Source organism: Mesoplodon densirostris, chromosome 12, assembly GCF_025265405.1.
Source record: "Mesoplodon densirostris isolate mMesDen1 chromosome 12, mMesDen1 primary haplotype, whole genome shotgun sequence".
In the NCBI taxonomy this organism is placed as follows: Eukaryota; Metazoa; Chordata; class Mammalia; order Artiodactyla; family Ziphiidae; genus Mesoplodon; species Mesoplodon densirostris.
The window spans coordinates 71,991,342-72,011,602 of NC_082672.1; the positions used below are offsets into that span (position 1 = coordinate 71,991,342).

The following is a 20,261-nucleotide window of genomic DNA, read 5'->3' on the forward strand; positions in this document are numbered from 1 at the left end:
CACGCAGAAAAACCCACAACCTACAGCCATTCAATTCAATAGACGTTCCATTTAGAATCTGGGTTATGTAAAGAGGGAAATCCAATATTCCATTAATACCTTGGAAGAGGCTCAGAGCAAGACATGATATTGTCTCTTAGCTCAATTTTATCAGATGCCTGAAAGGGTGAAGCCATATGTTGCTGAGACCACTCGGGTTTCTGGAACCTATTAAGGTTGAATAGAAAGCCTGCACACTTGAGGGGTCTTGCCCTGGGAGACATTTTTCATATGATGTGCTGATGGACTGGAGAGCTATTAATGACTGAATGAGATTCTAGTAAAGCGCCGGTTTCTTCTTAGCTGTGTATCATTTGATATAAATGGTTCACGGCCAGAGACCAGGGGCTGGGCTGTGAGATAAGAGAAAACCTATATATTGGCCTCTGCCCCCGGTTCCTGGCACAGAGTTCCTAAAACTCTTATAATATCCTAAGTGATAAGAACAGAAGGAGCATCTCTTGTCCTTTACACAGTAGTTCCCCCTTATCCATGGGTGATACATCCCAAGGCCCCCAGTGGATGCCTGAAACTTCTGGGGTTTCCTATATATATGTACATATTTTACAGTTGTAATTTATAAATTAGGCACAGTAAGAGATTAACAACAATAACTGATAATAAAATAGAACAATTATAACAATTATACCATAATAAAAGTTATGTGAATGTGGTCTGTCTCCCTCAAAATATCTTACTGTACAAACTTAATGCCGTTTTCACCTTAACTAAGTACTTATCATGAACTGTGGCAGTAACTTTTGCAGTTTAAAGTACAACAGCAAAACTAGCACAGATTCCTTTCTTCTTCTTCATAATTTCACAGAGAAGATTTGTTCTCATGGTAGATCTTAGCAACCTCATAATTTGATTTTTTTTTTCCTTTCCTTGTTAAGACAAGAACTTTCACCCTTTCACTTAAAGGAAGCAATTTATGGCTTCTCTTTGGCATACTGGAATTGCCAGCATCACTTCCCTTGCGCTTTGGGGCCATGACTAAGTAAAATCAGGGTGACCTGAACACAAGCACTGTGTGATCCCGCGAGAGTTGATCTGATAACCCGGAAGGCTACCAAGTGACTAACGGGTGGGATGAGCAGGACAAAGGGATGATTCACATCCCCAGCAGGACGCCTTGAGATCTCATCACACTACTCAGAACGGTGCACAAGTTAAAACTTATGAATTGTTTATTTCTGGAATTTTTCATTTAATATTTCTGGACCACGATTGACTGCGGTAAGTGAAACCTCAGAAAGCAACACCACAAATAAAGGGGGAACCACTGTATTTGTCTTTGACCCTCACCTCTAACACAGGATTCCTAATACTCTTGTAAATTCCTAAGTAATAAGAGAACCAGGAACATTTTTGTTCTCATGAGGTGACTCTGGGTGGGCTCCTGGATGATACAACTGAGCCACTGACACAACATTTTCATTAACCCAGGACTCAAAATAATAGCACAGCCTACCTGTATCTTTCTTTGGAATAAGTGGATTATGATTCTCTAGGGGATGACCAAGGCATTTCCAAGAAGTATTCTATTTTTTTCTTCAGGACAATCTCTATTTTTCCCACATTCTCAACAACTCGCACTGAAAAGAAGATAAATTCCATTTGTATTCATTGATACTAAATATAAGGTTTTACTTTTAAACCAATCTTTCTCAAACAACCCACACGTCCCAATCAGATATGAATGATACTGAGCACTTGTGAGATAAGTAAAATTTTGTGTACATGTTCAATTTTGTTCATAAACAAAATTGTTTATGCCTTATATGGTGTTAAATCCAGTATATGTTAGATTCAGATTATCTTGTTTCAAATTAATTTATCAAGGGCCAAAATAATACATAATGCTAGTTTTCATACAAGCTCAAATAGAGCCATGGCAACTAATTAACAAATAACTTTAAAAAAAAACCTTAAATATACAAATTAGCCATTGAATGAATCCACAAAAGCAAATCTAATTTATACTCTTTTGACATTTCTTGGGATCTGAGGGGTTCTAATGAGTGAATTCAGTAAACCAATATTGAGCCTAATAAACATAGAAAAAGCTTCAGGAGAATGAATCCCAGTAAACTGCATGTCAATATTTGATAATTAAAAATCTTTTAGATTCTCTTTTTATTTTTGAATGTTTAAAATAGTTTAGAATACATGAGTACAATAATAAAGTACACTTTTAAAATTGATTAAATTTTATGAATTGAATGTACTTTTAAAGATCCAAACTATATTTCTTTTCATCTTTAGAAACAATGTCTTTCCTCACTGTAAACACATAATTCAGTAGCAATTTAACAACTTTTAAACACAGATTAATCAAATAAATTCAATTCAATGAGCACTGATTTGAAGCTTAACAAACATAAGAAGTCCTTGACTTTAAAGAGCTTAATTTATACAATTTACAGAACTTACTATGGTATAAAGAAAAGGGAAGGTATAGAACCGGTGTAAGGTACCCTGACGTACTTTAAAACAAGAAACCACATGTATATATGAATATAGAATGGAATATTATTCGGCCTTAAAAAAGGAAGGAAATCCTGCCACTTGCACCGACGTATGATAAATCTAGAGGGCATTATATTAAGTTAAATAAATAAGACAGAGAAGACAAATAGTGCATGGTATCACTTATATGTGGAACTGAAAAAAAAAGTCACACTCATAGAAACAGAGAGTAGCAAAATAGTGCCAGGAGTTAGGGCAGGGGGAGAGGGGAATAGAGAGAGCTTGATAAAAGGGTACAAACTTTTAGCTACAAGATGATTAAGGTCAGAGGATCTAATGTATAACATGGTGACAACAGTTGATGACACTGTCTTGTATAATTGAAATTTGTTAAGACAACAGAACTTGTGTTCATATGCATACACACACACACACACACAAAGGTAAATATGTGAGGTGATGGATGTGTTAATTAATTTGATTGTGTGAATCTTTTCACAGCATATACCTTTATCAAATCATAACATTGTATACTTTAAATCTTTAAATCTATTGTAATTTTGTTAATTATATTTCAATAAAGCTAAAGAAAAACAAAAAAACAAGAAACCACCATTCTCTGATGTCTTCTATTGCTAAACAGCTGTGTAAAATCCACATTGTGTATTTATATGCAGAAATATTCATAATTTTATGTGCTCTGTCAATAGAAAATATTTGAATATATACACCTAAGAAAAATTTGTCTGGTCTGGTCAAGTATATTTCTACAAGCTGCATGTCAGGAGTAGGGCCGGAAGGAAGAATGGGGACAGGAAGTTTTTTCTAAGGAGAGGAAAAGGAAAGGGCAAAGAGATGAGATGAAAATGGGAAAGAAAAAAGGCGTGGGAGGAACTGAAACCAGAGGGAAAAGAGTACATCTAAAAATTAATGTATTTGCTTGTATAGAAAACATCATGTCCTTGTCTGCAACATGAAAATATACAAATGAATAATAAGGCAAGTGCTGTCCACCCTCCCATGTGTGTGTGTATGTATATGTGTGTGTATATATGTACATAGAAATACTATTTTTGGTAGCTTACCAGAAAAATCTTCCTGAATCTCATGACTTAGAGCTGGAGAAAAAAAAATTCAGTTAAGATCCAACTTCAGTTCCTATGATCTACCAACACCATATAAGATGATTTAAATGGTTCTTTCATGCACCATTTCAAATCTCTCAAACATATCCTGAGAAATCAAAAGAAAGAAACTGAACACAACCAAAATACTATATACAATATTTTGAGACAAATTACTTAAATATGTATCTTCAATTTTTCCATTTCTCTCCCTATTAATTAAGGAGTAAATACTCAATTGCCCACAGGTGGATAACCCACACTGGTGCAAGGATAGTCCCAGATGACAATGCTACAAACCAAGAAGGGAGCAAGGCAGGGAGAGAGAGCACATGAAACACATATACTCCAGGGTGTGCATGTGCGTGTGTGAATACAGGCCGGGACTGGGTCTAGCTCAGTGTTTCCTTTCTTACTGTTCTCTAAGTTGAATATTCATTCAGTTATTGAAAAAGAAAATTATTGGGCATCTATGCGTGATATGTACTTTCCAGGTGTTACAGTTATCACAGTGTGTAAAAGAGAAAAATCCCTGCTATTATGGAACCTCATTCCAGAAGGGGGTGATGCAAGAAGTGTTTTTACAAACATCTGCTCTTAAGTTCACTGTGTTAATATAGTGACGTGGAACTTAAGATTCGGCATTATTTTAGTCCTTTCGATCTAATATTAGCAACCAGGGGTTTCACATTTTTGACTGTGGAATTTTTGTTTTTTATATGTGCGCAAGATACAGTTAGCTACAGTGTGAACAGAACTAGCCATAAAGTATTTGAAACATAGTCAATGCTGACACAGAGGTCTTTCTTAAAGAAAAATCATGACAGAGCTAATGAATAATGTATACTTTTCTAGATATCTGAGTTTTTGATTAAAACTCTCCCAAAGAGACAATATATATTAGATATTATGCTAGCAAAAAATAGGGTAGCATGTATTTCTAGAAGAAATGTTTAAGATTTGAGGTTGATTAGTGAATGGGGGAAATAAGAAAGAAAAAAACATTTATCAACTCCAATCAAATTCAGGACTAAAGGTCCTTCATTAATATGGTAAAGCCATGAGCTGAATCGCGAGTCATCTGAGGCCTGGAGAGTTTCAGTCTCTGTTTTGCAAAAGTAAATGAAACGTTCTTTACATAAGAATGTGTGCTTAAAATACAGTTTTCTTCTTGCTGTTTTGGTTTGTTTCATTTCTACTTTCTAACTAGAATAACATTACCTTCTTTAAAGGAGAAAAGGATGAACTCCTAGAGTCATCATGGGTGAGAAATGGATTAAGAATCTGCTACCTTGATTCTAGAGTTTAGTCCTGATTTCTTTCTGATAGATCTGTAACCTCTCAAAACAGACAGAAGTGAACTCTATGGTAGGTCTTTGCCCATGAAGGGACAGGCAGCGGAGGGGTACAGTATAACCTTGTGGCTGGCAAGAGACAGGCCGATAGAACAGCACCTGGTGATGTCTACTCAGAGGGAGCACATGACAGGCAGACCTCCGGAGATTTACTTGTAGGTATTAAGTTACAGAGTCTTACAAAGCTGGGCCAACAAGTATTTCATATGATTATTGATTTTGATCGCACCTAATTTTTTAAACTTGGGAAAAGTGAGGTTGTACTGCCATTTGTTAGTGCTTTCCTTAGTATAAAGAAATAACAGGGAAAAAATCAAAAATGACAAACCAAAATGACAATGGCACATAAAATATTATAGCTCCGTGCTTTGTGACCGCCTGGAGGGGTAGGATAGGGAGGGTGGGAGGGAGGGAGACGCAAGAGGGAAGGGATATGGGAACAGATGTATATAAAAAAAAGAGTTTACATTTTTCATTTTTATATTTTTACATTAATTGGATTAGGGTAAGAGAATATGGCTATAAAAGCTCTACTTTTCAAAAAAGTTTAAGGTTTACTTTGGGACCACATACATAATCATAACTAATTTTATTTGAAATCTATGAATTTATATATGGGTGTGTATCTACATACTCAACATTTTTATTGTATTATTAAATTCTGCTATGTCAAAAAAAAATATTTTAGGTACCGAGACTCTACACCAGTAACTACTATAGCTAAAGGAAACAAAAGTTGTTTCCACTAATACAGAATAAGGTACTTACCAATACGTACAAGATATGAATAATCCTTGATAACTGTTTCTGCTCTAAAGGAATCATCCCGGTGATCAGCTACTACTGAGTCTAAATTGATATCCTTAAATGGAAATCGAAAAGAGAAGATTAAAAAGTAAATTTTCACCAAACTCCTATTACTCTACTTTTAAGCTGATCAGTGGAAGTTCACATGGTACTTATTTACAGAACCCACAAGCTAAATACACATTATTCCTGTTTTTTACTCTCTCATACAACCCAGTTCTTCTCCTTCAAAGCATATATCACAATTTTAACTATGCATTTGTCTATGCTTAATGTCTACCTTACACGCTCGTCTTTAAGCTCTAAGTGTAAGGGGCAGAATATTGTCTTCAGAATATTGCTCAGCACCAAGTAGGTGCTCAAATATTTGTTGGATAAATAATTTGGAAAAAAAATTAGAATCAGACAAGAAGCCAAGATAGGTGGGAGGGAGGGAGGCGCAAGAGGGAAGAGATATGGGAACAGATGTATATGTATAACTGATTCACTTTGTTATAAAGCAGAAACTAACACACCATTGTAAAACAATTATACTCCAATAAAGATGTAATTAAAAAATAATAATAACTCCTCTTCCAAAAAAAAAAGAAGCCAATATATTTGTGTTCATTTTTATCTTTCTACTATTATGTGACACTGCGCAAATAACACCTCAAGCTCAGCTTATCAAAATAATAATAATAATAATAAATTCACTAACAAATTTTTAGATGTCTCTAATTTCTATGTAACTTTGGTTCAAATTATTTTGGTGTCTATCATTTACACCATACACTGAATACATTATTCCACGTAGAAACCTTCAGCCTTCCCTTAATCATCCATCCTCTGCGCTTCACTGATATCACCAATGAGAGCACACAGACCCCAACCTCGCCAGGCCCTGTCCTCTTGGTTCAGGACTGCTTGGTTAGGAGACAATACCGTGAGGGAGTGGAAGGCGGGACAAGCAGTGCCTCTCTGGGCCTCTTGGCTCTTTCAGGCAGAGGCTGGTCACTCCTGTGGAGCCATCAAATCCTGCTGCAGGAGTAGGAGGCACTCACCAGCTCAGATGTGGTTCTGCTACTACAGAAGTAGCATGAGTTCTCAGAAATTCCTAGCTGCCGGAACTTGTCTTTAAATCTCCACAGTTCCTCAAGTGTGGGAACCTTGCCAGTTGCTGGAGGATGTGTCTGGAGATGTTGTAAGTTGCCTGCTTATTTATCTGATTTCCCAGCTGGACTGTAAGCCTGGTGAGAGTTAAGTCTCTATGAGTCTGGCCCATCATTAGATCCCTGAATTCTACAACGGTGTTGAAAATGAAGCAGGGATTCAATAAATACTTAGTGAATGAATTAACTCCTTAATTTTAGTTTTCAGAGGGCATTAACTGAACCCCATTAGTGGCTTAAGCATACTAAGCTCCAGCAGTACAGTCTCTCCTGTCTCTTGAATTCCAATTTAAGTGCAGGAAATTAGTTTGTACGGTGAAGTTAAACTTGGACTCTCAGTGCTGTTATCCATGCTTAAACACAAACAAAAAAATTCACAGAAGAGCACATAAAATATGCTTCTTCCTAGTCTATTTTTTCCCTAAGACGCTATGGCATGGTTGTTAAGAGCATATACTATGGAGCCAGCCTGCCTGGGTTCAAAACGCTAGATCTGCCACTTACCATGTGACTTCGGGTAAATTACTTAATTTCTGTTTCCTCATCTGTAAAATAGTGGTAACGAAAGGATCTACCTCACAGAGTTGCTGTAAGTTAATACAAGAAGAGCTCTTAGAAAAGTACACCTGTGCATAGCTAACATTTATTATTTACTTTTTTGTTTTTTTCTGATCTTAAAAATGTGTTTACCTTCTGTTTAGTATATATGACAATGGTGGCTAAAGCGTCTGTTTGGAACCAGTCGTAGCTGTAAAATATTTTTAAAAGAATAAATAATCATGTGCAGTAACATGTTAAATCATTAAATATATAATTTTAAAATATATACAATTTAAAAATATAAAATATGACACAATAAAAAATGATTTAAAACATATAGTTCAGGGCCTCCCTGGTGGCGCAAGTGGTTGAGAGTCCGCCTGCCGATGCAGGGGATACGGATTCGTGCCCCGGTCTGGGAGGATCCCATATGCCGCGGAGCGGCTGGGCCCGTGAGCCATGGCCGCTGAGCCTGCGCGTCCGGAGCCTGCGCGTCCGGAGCCTGTGCTCCGCAGCGGGGGAGGCCACAACAGTGAGAGGCCCGCATACCGCAAAAAAAAAAAAAAAAAAAAAAAAAAAAAAAAAAAATAAATAAAAAATAAAACATATAGTTCAAAATCTACAGTGAGAAATATATTTCTCTAGGTAAAATTTTTTTTCTAAATAATCAGTGGTGTTACCATGAAATAAATAATAAAGCAATTATTTCTCAATTTAAAATACTTATACTTCCATATATTCCAACTTGGATAAAAACAAACAACATCCTTGACAAGGCACTTTTTATAAAGGTTACATATCTGAAATTCCTTTTATCAGAGCAGTAACACAACATGTTTTCTGAAGGAGCATGACAAAATCTACATGCTTATTACCTTCACTCCTCCCTGTCACAAATATATTATTACTCCTCAAGAAATTAACTCACCAAAGATGCTTAATGGTCAACAGTAAAAACTTAAGGAAAAACTAAGTCTTCGGTTTTTTAATAGCTATTGATCAAATTGATTCTGTTTTTGCACTTACTACCTGTATACAGGCCCCCAATGTGAATGCTAGGAGTTATCCTGAGGCCCTTAACTTAAAATTGAATATGAAATAATTTAACAGGTATAACAAGTAGAGCTGGAAGCTGCTGTTATAGACTCACAATGGGGGAAAGGTGGTAAGAGAAAGACTACAAATAACACACATAACCCTAAGAGCATCTGAAATATCATTAACAAAAATATACATGGATTGCTTAATTTACTAAGACAGGGTACAATACATTTTGAAGGATTTCCATTAAAAACTGATAAACCAAACTAGACACACAAAAAATAGAATAGTTGAATACATTATGGATATTCTATGATCAATTTCCATCATATGATAGAATACAGACAAAAAATGCTTTTGCAGAATCTTTCATGACATAGGAAATTGATCACAGAATATACTGTAACACTGTATTATCAAAATAGAATAGTATGGAAATAGGTATGACATGAATAAACTGTGTGGAATAAACCAAATATTAAGAGTCTATATCCAGGGTTGATGGGATTACAACTGATTTTATCACTTTCTTTTGTATTTCTCTGTATTTTCTAAGTTTTCTACCATGAATGTATATTTTATAATCAGAAAAAAATAGTTCTTTTTTAAAGTTGTGGTGTTTAAAATGGGTTAAACTTCAGTTATGTTAAAAATTCATATTTAGGGGCCTCCCTGGTGGCGCAGTGGTTAAGAGTCCGCCTGCCGATGCAGGGGATACGGGTTCGTGCCCCGGTCTGGGAGGATCCCATATGCTGCGGAGCGGCTGGGCCCGTGAGCCATGGCCGCTGGGCCTGCGCATCCGGAGCCTGTGCTCCGCAACGGGAGAGGCCACAACAGTGAGAGGCCCACATACCGCAAAAAGAAAAAAAAAAAATTCATATTTATGGAACAGCTCATTCTCCAGCAATGCCTGATAAATGAGGCACTACAGTTCTTGTGTCAAAGAAGCATAATTAATATAATAAGCAATAAATCAAACGTAGAGCCATTTTTTTTAACGTGTATATTTTGGTGTAGAACTGATTACGCTTTAAAAAAGTAAAACAAGAATGCATACCTTGGAGAACTCGGCCCTTCTTTGGCAAGTGGATCTGTCGCTTGGCTCTTGGGAAGCCTGCCTTCACAAAGAAAAACAAACAAAATAGCTACAGTTCATCTAAGTAGCATTTTTCTTTTTTTCCCCCGACCTTTTCAGTAAACTTCTTATTGAAATATTATAAAAGGACCCAAGTCATAAATGTACTACTCAATGGATTTTCATAAGTAAAACATACTCTTGTAGCCAGCACATCCCTGTGCCCCCTTCCACTCAGCGCTCCTCCCCCAAGGGTAACCACTATTCTTTTAACATCATGATTAGTTTTTGCCTGCATTTGGCCTTTATAAAAAATGGAATCATAAAATATGTTCTCTTTTGGTCTGGCTTTTTTGGTCCAGCTCTATAGATGTTTCAGTTAATGTCAAATCAGCATGATTAATAGTAAACAATAAATCAGGTCTGGAGCTTTCTGAGATTTTATCCAGGAGGCTGAATGCATCAGTAGTTTGTTCCTTTTTATCACTGAGTATTACTACACTGTACAAACATACCATATACCGGAATCTATTCATTCTCCTGTTGATGGACATTTGGGCAGTTTTTAGCTATTACGTATAGTGCTGTTATAAATGTTTTTGTACATGTACATATACATTCTTAAAGAACATCCATCTACATTCTGGTAGGTATATAGGACATGTATATGTTTAGCTTTAGTAAATACTGCTAAACAGTTTTCCAAAGTGGTCATACCAATTTACACTTTCTACCAGAAGTGTATGGGAGCCCTGTTGCTCCACCACCTTGCTGACACGTGGTATTCTGTCTTTTTTCATTTTAGACATTCTTGTGGATGTGTCCCAGCATCAAATTTTATTTATTTTATTTTATTTTTTTTTAAGATTTAATTTTTAATTTATTTTTGGCTGCATTGGGTCTTTGTTGCTACATGCGGGCTTTCTCTAGTTGTGGCGAGTGGGAGCTACTCTTCATTGTGGTGCACGGGGTTCTCATTGCGGTGACTTCTCTTGTTGCGGAGCATGGGCTCTAGGCACACAGGCTTCGGTAGCTGTAGTTCATGAGCTCTAGAGCACAGGCTCAGTAGTTGTGGCTCACAGGCTTAGTTGCTCCGCAGCATGTGGGATCTTCCCGGACCAGGGCTCGAACCAGTGTTCCCTGCATTGGCAGGCAGATTCTTAACCACTGCGCCACCAGGGAAGTCCTCAACATCGCATTTTCAAGGCTCTGGTTTTCTCATTGTTTTCGAAAACTCTGAGAACACGGAAGAGCTCCAAAGATACTATCAGTGATACTATCAGACAAACAACTTCAGGTGTTACATCATAAATTGCATAAAGTAGTCTACAATAAGACAATCTTTTCTAGTTAAAAAAGAAAGGGTAATTCATCTGGCAATCCAGCTTATTAGCTGAATTTCTATAACTTTCTTGTGCAAACAGGGAGAAAAAAACACCCAATTTTTAAACATACATTAGTAATACGGTTCAGTCAGAGTAGCCCCATGCATGTTGTAAGTGTCATACCAAACTTTTTTGGGGGGTTAGCGACAGTGTCAGTCATAATTCCAAGTCATACTGAACGGCTGAGGAAGCCAGAGCTGCCGAGCCCAGAGGAGGGGAGATTAATAGACTGGCTGCTCAGCATCTGTGTAGACACTGGAAGAGTTTCAGTGTACAAGTGTCCTGAGGGAGGGACACTTTCAGCCTGGCCTCTGAGGGTGGAACTCCTAGTCACCATGAGTATTCAAGCTGAGGGAGATGAACACATGTTCAGGGATGTTATAGAAGGGATTATGGTAAGACTCAGGGCTGTTCGATGTTTTGTGACCCCCTAGAGGGGTGGGAAAAGGAGGGTGGGAGGGAGGCTCAAGAGGGAGGGCATATGGGGAGATATATGTATGCATATGGCTGATTCACTTTGTTGTACAGCGGAAACTAACAACATTGTAAAGCAATTATACTCCAATAAAGATCATATAAAAAAAGAATGTAAACAGTAATTACACTCCTGAAAAAAATCTATCCTATAAAATAAAAACATCAATATTTAAAAATTAAAAAAAGGAGGGCTGCAATAAGCGATCTACAAAGTTCTCTGCCAAATCCTCTAAGCTTAGGCAAGTAAACACATCCTTTGTATAAAACATATCTAAATACCCCAAATAATTCTGTGAGGCAATATTGTACTCAGTCATGTGAATATGATTCATTTTTTACTATAAATGTATATTACTTACCGTTTAAGAGTTTGTTTTCCTCATGATAGTCTGTACAGTGGTTTAGAAAAAAAGTTAGGTAAGAATATTGTAACATCAGAGAGAAGATCGGTAATATTATTGAGTTAAAGGTAACCGCCCTCTTCTTGAAGAGCTTTCTTCCGAGGCCTGAGGAGAGAAATAAGGCTGATAAACAGATGGCCTATGCTTTAAGTAAGAAATTTCATCTCTGAAGACTGCAGGCCATTTCTGCAGGCATTTGTCTCCCATTTCACTGGGCTTTTTCCTCCTTCTTTGGACATTTTTGTTCTAATATCTTGGTTAATTTCTTTAGAAAGCACATAAAGACCCAAGTTTTGTCCTGGTCGTCATATTCTAAATTAGTCAAAACTATCCAAAGTTTATTAGATTACACTTTATAAATGAAACATACATATTAACCCAAAGAAAAACACCTTATTATCTTTCCTATCTAGGTGGGCAGTTAAAATGATTATTATTACTCCAAATTTAAATGGCAAAAATGCTGAAACTATGTTGACTTTCACTTGTATATCAGTGCAATCAATCATTAGGGGTACAAGCCAGAAAAAAATTTAATGGGTGTTTTCTTTCAGGATAGCAGCCAGCTCACAAATCTATATTATATTTTGATCACCACAAGTTTTATAAACATATGTCAAAATAAAACCCTCAGCAAGTTGCCAGAATTTAAAAAAAAAAAGAATGCCAGGCTAACACAAAATATTCAAGTAGTAAACTAAATTGATAGACATTACTTGTTAAGGTGACATCATCTTGTTTTGTAGAAAAAGAAACCAAAGTACATATATCAAAACTTTCAAATTTTTTTATGTTCTGATTTTCAATCAACCAGAGATCCCATAGTTACTACCACTTCACTCACATGCTATAAAATACCCATGATTAAGGAGGTCAGATAACCATTCTTTTTATTTTCCCCTTTTTACCGAAATAAGTTCATAGCTGAAAGGGATCTTAACAACATACACCAAATAATCATCCGCTCCCCTCATTTAAGGCTGAAAATCAGAGGTCAGGACTTGAATGAACCCCACAGTTCTTTAGCAGCAAAGCCAATTAAACTTCATCTCCCTTGAAACTAAGCGACATTTTTCTTAACGTGCCATTGTGAGAGAGAATACTTTCTGAACAAACACAAGACCTGAAAATCATTTAAATTATGCCTCAAAATGAGCTTTGTTTTTCAACTGCCAGATGAAAATCTAGTCATTAGTTTGCAAGGGATCACTGATGTCCCTGCTTGCTGACTTACTTTCATACAATTTCATCTGTCTTTGCTACTTCAGTTGTGATCATTTGTTTTATTGATATCTTAGAACAAATAGCAAACTCACAGTAACATAAGTAAATTAAACCTAGTTTCAGTGTACAACATAGTTGGCAGTTTGATGTATCTCATTTATCATGTAAAACAACTTGTTTTTATCTAAAAGGCTCACAGATTTTGAAAACTTGTCCCCAGGGAATTTGTTTCTAGGGAAAAAATATGTCATCTCATATGATTACTTCCTGTCTGATGTGAATTGATTTAAACCTGTCAGAACTATATGGATCCTGCTAAGTTATTCATTTTTTTCTGAGTCTTTTTTTCTTTAATACAAGAAGTATCAGTAGGAAGAGAACATCTACCTAAATGATCTAAAATATCTTTAAAACTCCACTGGTGTACTTTTGCAACTCTTTTTGAAAACTGAGTCACAGAAATAAGAGAGGCTATTTTTTTTTTTTACTGTTAAGCACATTTACATCAGAGTTACTCTAGGCACATGAGATATTTTCCTCTCTAACAAGAAATCTAACTTTCTGTCTTGATAACTAATACCATCATTTGGTTGGCTCCATGGCCAAGAAGATTTGCATCTTCTTATAATATTGGTTAGACTGCATTACTCTGATCAGAGTCTCTGCTTTCTGGAAAGGTCAGAGTCCTTTAGAAGGCTGGAGCTGTGATCTATCAGCACTCAACTCTTCTTTGGTAAGAGGGCTGGTGACAATTTTTGATTGTGACCCCAATCTAGTTTACCTCTTCTAAGTGGAGCCACAGAAGGATCCCCTGGGATGGGGAAAGTTAAAAAACAAGCAAACAAACAAGCCCTGTCTTACTAGTATACTCATTCATTTAACCAGTACCTGTTGACCATCATCTTAATAGGGATAGTGACACAATATGAAATCCTTTGGATAAAAAGTTAGGAAAATACAACTATATGTTCAGTTTGCTTATACATGCATAAAGATGATTTGAAAGGATACACAATAACACGATTACCTGCATCTGTGCACAGGAGGGAAAAGGGTGGGTGGGAGACAAATGTATGACCATGGCACTTCTCATTCTGGAATCATGTGAATGTATTACTGAAAAAATTAAATAAACTAAATTGAAAACTTCAATATGGTCTTTTCAATATGATATGATAAATGTTTTAAAAGAGATATATAGAAGGTGGTATGGAAGCACAGGGATGAGGGAGGGAATTGTTACTCGGAATATGAAAGGACTTCATTGAGGAAATAGTATTTTAGCTACATTTTGAAAATATGTATGCGTTTGTCAGGAGGCCCTGAACAAAAACATTCTAGGAAGACAAACGCTGCAGTTTTATATCTGAATGTCATATTTATCTATAGCTACATACCCCAACTTCCTTTCTCACTCCAAAAGGCCAATGTCACGTAACCATCAGATAGGAGCTCCGTCTTATTACCAGGGATCTTAGTCACAAAATCCAAAGTGTACCATTCCATGTTCCCTTTACTGCTTTGCCTGGTCAGAAGACGCCCTGGTTCTCTACAATGTGTTTAATAACCATTTTTCTCTAGAAATTCTTCCTCATCTCTAAAGAGAACTAACTCTTCATTACACAACTGAGGCCTAATTCTTGGTTTTGTTTCCGAAGTCATAAACTCATTTCTCAAATTCTATAAAATTTAATAATTTATGTATTTCTAAACTATCCTTCTCTTTTACTCTCCTTAATTTATCTTTGTAAGTATCTTCTGAATCATCTTCAAATTTTGTACATCTCTCAAACGTCAAGGCCCAGAAGTTTACTCCTTATCCTAGAAGTAGTCTACTAGCAGAATTAAAATAAAGGTTTAATAGTTCAAACACATACTCTGAAAAATTCCAGGATTAAAAAGTTCTAAAAGTACCAGAGTATATAGTTACTTATTCCTGGTCAGTTTTTCTCTCCACGATTCACTTAACTAATCACAGCAAATACTGCATTTTTAGAAGTTTGCATTTTCTGTTTTCAAGGCTATACTTGTCATTTTTTATTCAATTCTCCAATTTATTAGTTATTTTCTACTCTTGTCCTGTCCTCAGAGGGATTAACCACTCCTTCCTTATTTGGTATTACCTATACACAAATATACACATGTTCAAAAATCATTTTTCAGGACTTCCCTGGTGGTCCAGTGGCTAAGGTTCCATGCTCCCAGTGCAGGAGGCCCGGGTTCAATCCCACATGCTGCAACTAAAGATCCCGCGTGCTGCAACTAAGACCCGACATGGCCAAATAAATAAATAATTTAAAAAAACACTTTAAAAACAATCATTTCTCTCTGAAAACAAAGTAAATACTAACTTAAACCAAACACTGGCCAGTCACAATCATACAGCAAGACCCACTTCCTGCTCAGGCCTGCATCTGTCCCCTGACCAGGGACTTCTCACCCCCCATTTTTAATTACCTGTCCCTTATATCTTTCTGGCAGGAATCACTCAGACAGTGGGACCTATAGCACAAAAGCAAATGAAGGCAGCCTGGCTGAGAAAGCAAATCTGCTCAGCCAGTAAAGTCTACATCATGACACCCGCCCCTTTCTCTCCACTAGTAACTGTCTTGCTTCCCCTGTACTGAGCCTCTGAGCTTGTGTTCTGTCCACCCACTTGAGCCCTGAACTGTCCCCATTTTATCAATGAGGAAACGGTAGCTCTTAGAAGAGGGAACTTTGACTGACTATACAGAAGCTGACCTCCCAACTGGCAGCCAGCCCACCCAATTAGTGATGCCACTAATACCATCATTTTTAAGAATAAAAAACTAATTCATATATGAGGGTTTCTCCATGTCAGCACTAGGAACATTTGGGCTGGATGATTCTTCATCGTGGGAGTGTATCCTGTGCCTTATAGGGTATTTAGCAGCACCCTTGACCTCTCCTCTACCCACGGCAATGCCAGTAGCATCTAGTTCAGCTGTGACAACCAAATCATCTCCAGACATTGCCAAATGTCCACTGGGGAGCAAAGTCAACCCAGATTAAGAACCACTGGCATATACCAAAGAGAAATAAATTATTTGAAAGAGGATAACTTTAATGAGGTGATTTTCTGCCTTACAAAAGGAAGCACCCAGGATTTCTCTCAATGGTGGGCTTCTCCTATGAAATAACTGTAGCCTTTAAGGAAGGTACATATACCTACAAACCTCAGGATCTTCCCTTTTAAACTGAGGGTGTTAGAACAGCTCTAAATCCCTCTTCCACCTCAAAAGTATTCTACTGATCTATGGTTCTAAGTGCTTTAGAGTCAGCAAGTGCTTGTGAAAACTAAAAACATAAAGTATTAGAAACCATGATAAAACAATGAGAAATTAAGAAGAAACATTCCTGACACTGGGCTATGCCATTAGAAAATGTGACTATTTTACAGAATGGCCATCATTAAAAACTACAAATAATGAATGCTGGAGAGGAGAGGATGTGGAGAAAAGGGAACCCTCCTACACTGTGGGAAGGAATGTAAACTGGTGCAGCCACTATGGAAAACAGTATGGAGGTCCCTCAGAAAACTAACAGTACAGCTACCATATGATCCATCAATCCCACTCCTGGGCATATATCTGGATATCATCTAACACCGGTCAGAATGGCCATCATCAAAAAATCTAGAAACAATAAATGCTGGAGAGGGTGTGGAGAAAAGGGAACACTGCTGGTGGGAATGTAAACTGATACAGCCACTATGAAAAACAGTATGGAGGTTCTTTAAAAAACTACAAATAGAACTACCATACGACCCAGCAATCCCACTACTGGGCATATACCCTGAGAAAACCATAATTCAAAAAGAGTCATGTACCAAAATGTTCATTGCAGCTCTATTTACAATAGCCAGGAGATGGAAGCAACCTAAGTGTCCATCATCGGATGAATGGATAAAGATGTGGCACATATATACAATGGAATATTACTCAGTCATAAAAAGAAATGAAATTGAGTTATTTGTAGTGAGGTGGATGGAGCTAGAGTCTGTCATACAGAGTGAAGTAAGTCAGAAAGAGAAAAAAAATTCCGTATGCTAACACATATATATGGAATCTAAGGGGAAAAAAAAAGGTCATGAAGAACCTAGGGGTAAGACGGGAATAAAGACACAGACCCACTAGAGAATGGACTTGAGGATATGGGGAGGGGGAAGGGTAAGCTGTGACAAAGTGAGAGAGTGGCATGGACATATATACACTACCAAATGTAAAATAGATATCTAGTGGGAAGCAGCTGCATGGCACAGGGAGATCAGCTCGGTGCTTTGTGACCACCTAGAGACGTGGGATAGGGAGGGTGGGAGGGAGGGAGGATGCAAGAGGGAAGAAATATGGGAACATATGTATATGTATAACTGATTCACTTTGTTATAAAGCAGAAACTAACACACCATTGTAAAGCAATTATACTCCAATAAAGATGTTAAAAAAAAGATATATGCACCCCTATGTTCACAGCAGCACTATTCACAGTAGCCAAGACATGGAAACAACCTAAATATCCATTGAGAGATGAGTGGATAAAGAAGATGTGGTACATATATACAATGGAATATTACTCAGCCATAAAAAGAATGAAATAATGCCATTTGCAGCAACATGGATGGACCTAGAGATTATCATACTAAGTGAAGTAAGCCAGAACAAGAAAGACAAATACCATATGATATCACTTACATGTGGAATCTAAAATATGACACAAATGAACCTATCTATGAAACACAAAAAGACTCATAGAGAACAGACTGTTGGTTGCCAAGGGGTAGGGGGTGGGAGAGGGATGGAGTGGGAGGTTGGGTTTAGCAGATGGAAGCTTTTATATATAGAACTGGATAAACCACAAGGTCCTACTGTATAGCACAGAGAACTATATTCAATATCCTATGATAAATCATAATGGAAAAGAATATGTGTGTGTGTGTGTGTGTGTGTGTATATAACTAAATCACTTTTCTGTACAGCAGAAATTAACACAATATTGTAAATCAACTATATTTCAATAAAAAATATATATAAAGAAAATGTGACTATTTAAAAAATATAATATATTAAAATTTTAAGAGTACATTTATGATCTGGAACAGTGCTGTCCAGAAGAAATATAATGTAAGCCACAAATATAATTTAAAATTTTCTAATAACCACATTAACAATGTACAAAGAAACAGGTCAAATTAATTTTAATAATATATTTTTATTTAATGCAACATATCCAGAATCTTGTCATTTCAACATATAATCAATGTGAAGTTACGAGATATTTTACATTATTTTTTCCATCCTAAGTCTTGAAATGCAGTATTTTACACTTGTAGCACATCACAATTTGGAGACTATTTCCATACTCAATAGCAGCCACATGTGACCAGTGGCTATAATAATGAAAGCAAAGGACTCAAAAAAGGACAAGATGAACATTTATCATCTTTGCCAGAGAATGAAGTGTTCCACATAAATAATCAATAACTGAAGCTCACCTTTTCAAGCAAAGTTTCTCCCTTTATTCATTATTGATATCTTTCTAAAGCACAATACAAACCACAATACTTTTTAAACAAAGGATTATAAAAAACTCACTGATTCTTCTCTTGATAAGGACCCACTAGCATTATGTATTTTATATTCTGACACTGTTAGCTCTTCTGTCTTCTTCCCAGATACCACTCCTACCCTAGAAGCCAGTAGATAAATGGAAAACTGTCCTCTCAGGACTGCTCAGCTGTGGGGATGCCTACAAAATACTACTTCTGGCTCCTCCCTGCACTGGGGTCTGGCAGGTCACCCCACCTAAAAGATGGTGTCAAGGATCTCGTATTGAAGGAAGCCCATATATAACATTTCTCTTCAGTATATCCATCACCCCCCAACCCCCTATAAATCCTCATGTCAGCAAGTCTCCACCTACTGTTTCCACTTCATCTCTGTTTTCATCCTCTATTCCTACTTAATCTGTTTTCATCCTCTATTCCCACTTCATCTCTGTTTACACCTCTGTTCCCATTTCATCTAGAAGCTCTAGTTGTGTAGTGAACATAGTCTCTAGTTTGCTACAGTTAACAGTTTACTGCCTGCCCCCTGTTATCTCAGTGTAACTACTAATAGAGGCTCCATTCATTCTCCAATCTGCCCCAGTTTGGACAATTACATGGTCACCCCATCTAATAGTCTCTGTCCTTAAGTCTCAAGCCAGCAGACTTCAAGGATCAATCTCTGCCTATAGACGAAAGGCATAGGAGGTACTGTTAAAACAACATTCACTCTAATTATCATGAACATTCTTGACACATTAAACCTTTCTCTTTAGTTGCTTTGTCCCTTCTATATGATCTACTAGTTCTGGTTAGCTCGGAGTTCAGACTGTATCTTGCTGGATCTTAAGTCTCTACTGTTCCAAAAACCCGATCCATTTACTTGCAGTCAACAACTTTCCTGATTTGTAAAATTCTTGTCTTTGCTTCCTAATGCCTTGCAAGTTCTCTCACATCACTACCTGCTACTGGCCTCATCCTAGCAAAACATTTATAATCCAAAAAGGCTTTATAGTGAAACAGAGATTCATAAACATGTTCCCACATGCCCTGTCAATAATAATGATAATACTTAATTTTTCCCAGAAGCAGAGCCATGGTAAGACACATGCTGATAATTATAGGGATGCAAAGGAATAGAAAACGTAAGCAGCCTCAGTATTGTAGGGGCAGAAGAGCAAAAGTAGCCACCACAGCAATAACCACTTCTACTAACCCCACCTCCTGTTGCTTCTAATGCATCAGGTGATTAGCAAACATCATTTAATCCTCACAATGACTTTGGGATGTTTCATTCTTAGACCCCATTTCACTGCTGAGCAAAACCACTCAGATCTGTTAACTGATGCTGAAGATCAACAGCTCATGAGTGTAATTTGAGGCGGAGAAGAGATCTGAAGCCATGTTAGTTTCTATGAAACTTGTGCTCTTTCTACGGATTATGCAGCCTCAGGAACCAATCCCATGGCCAGAGACAGTGTGAAAAAGGAAACTTTTAATTTATGAATACACAGTATCTAAGAGTCCATTCTCATCTGGATAAGACATATGTTTGCACTTCCCTGAACCAGGTGGTGAGAAGGAGGAGGAATATTCATTATGGTTTA

General features: G+C 37.0%; 1 pseudogene; it reads right to left on the bottom strand.

Moving 5' to 3' along the window:
* Positions 1-17,237, bottom strand: part of LOC132500282 (cytochrome b5 reductase 4-like) — a 41,324-nt pseudogene extending 24,087 nt beyond the window's left edge.
* Between the last annotated feature and the right edge of the window lie 3,024 nt (positions 17,238-20,261).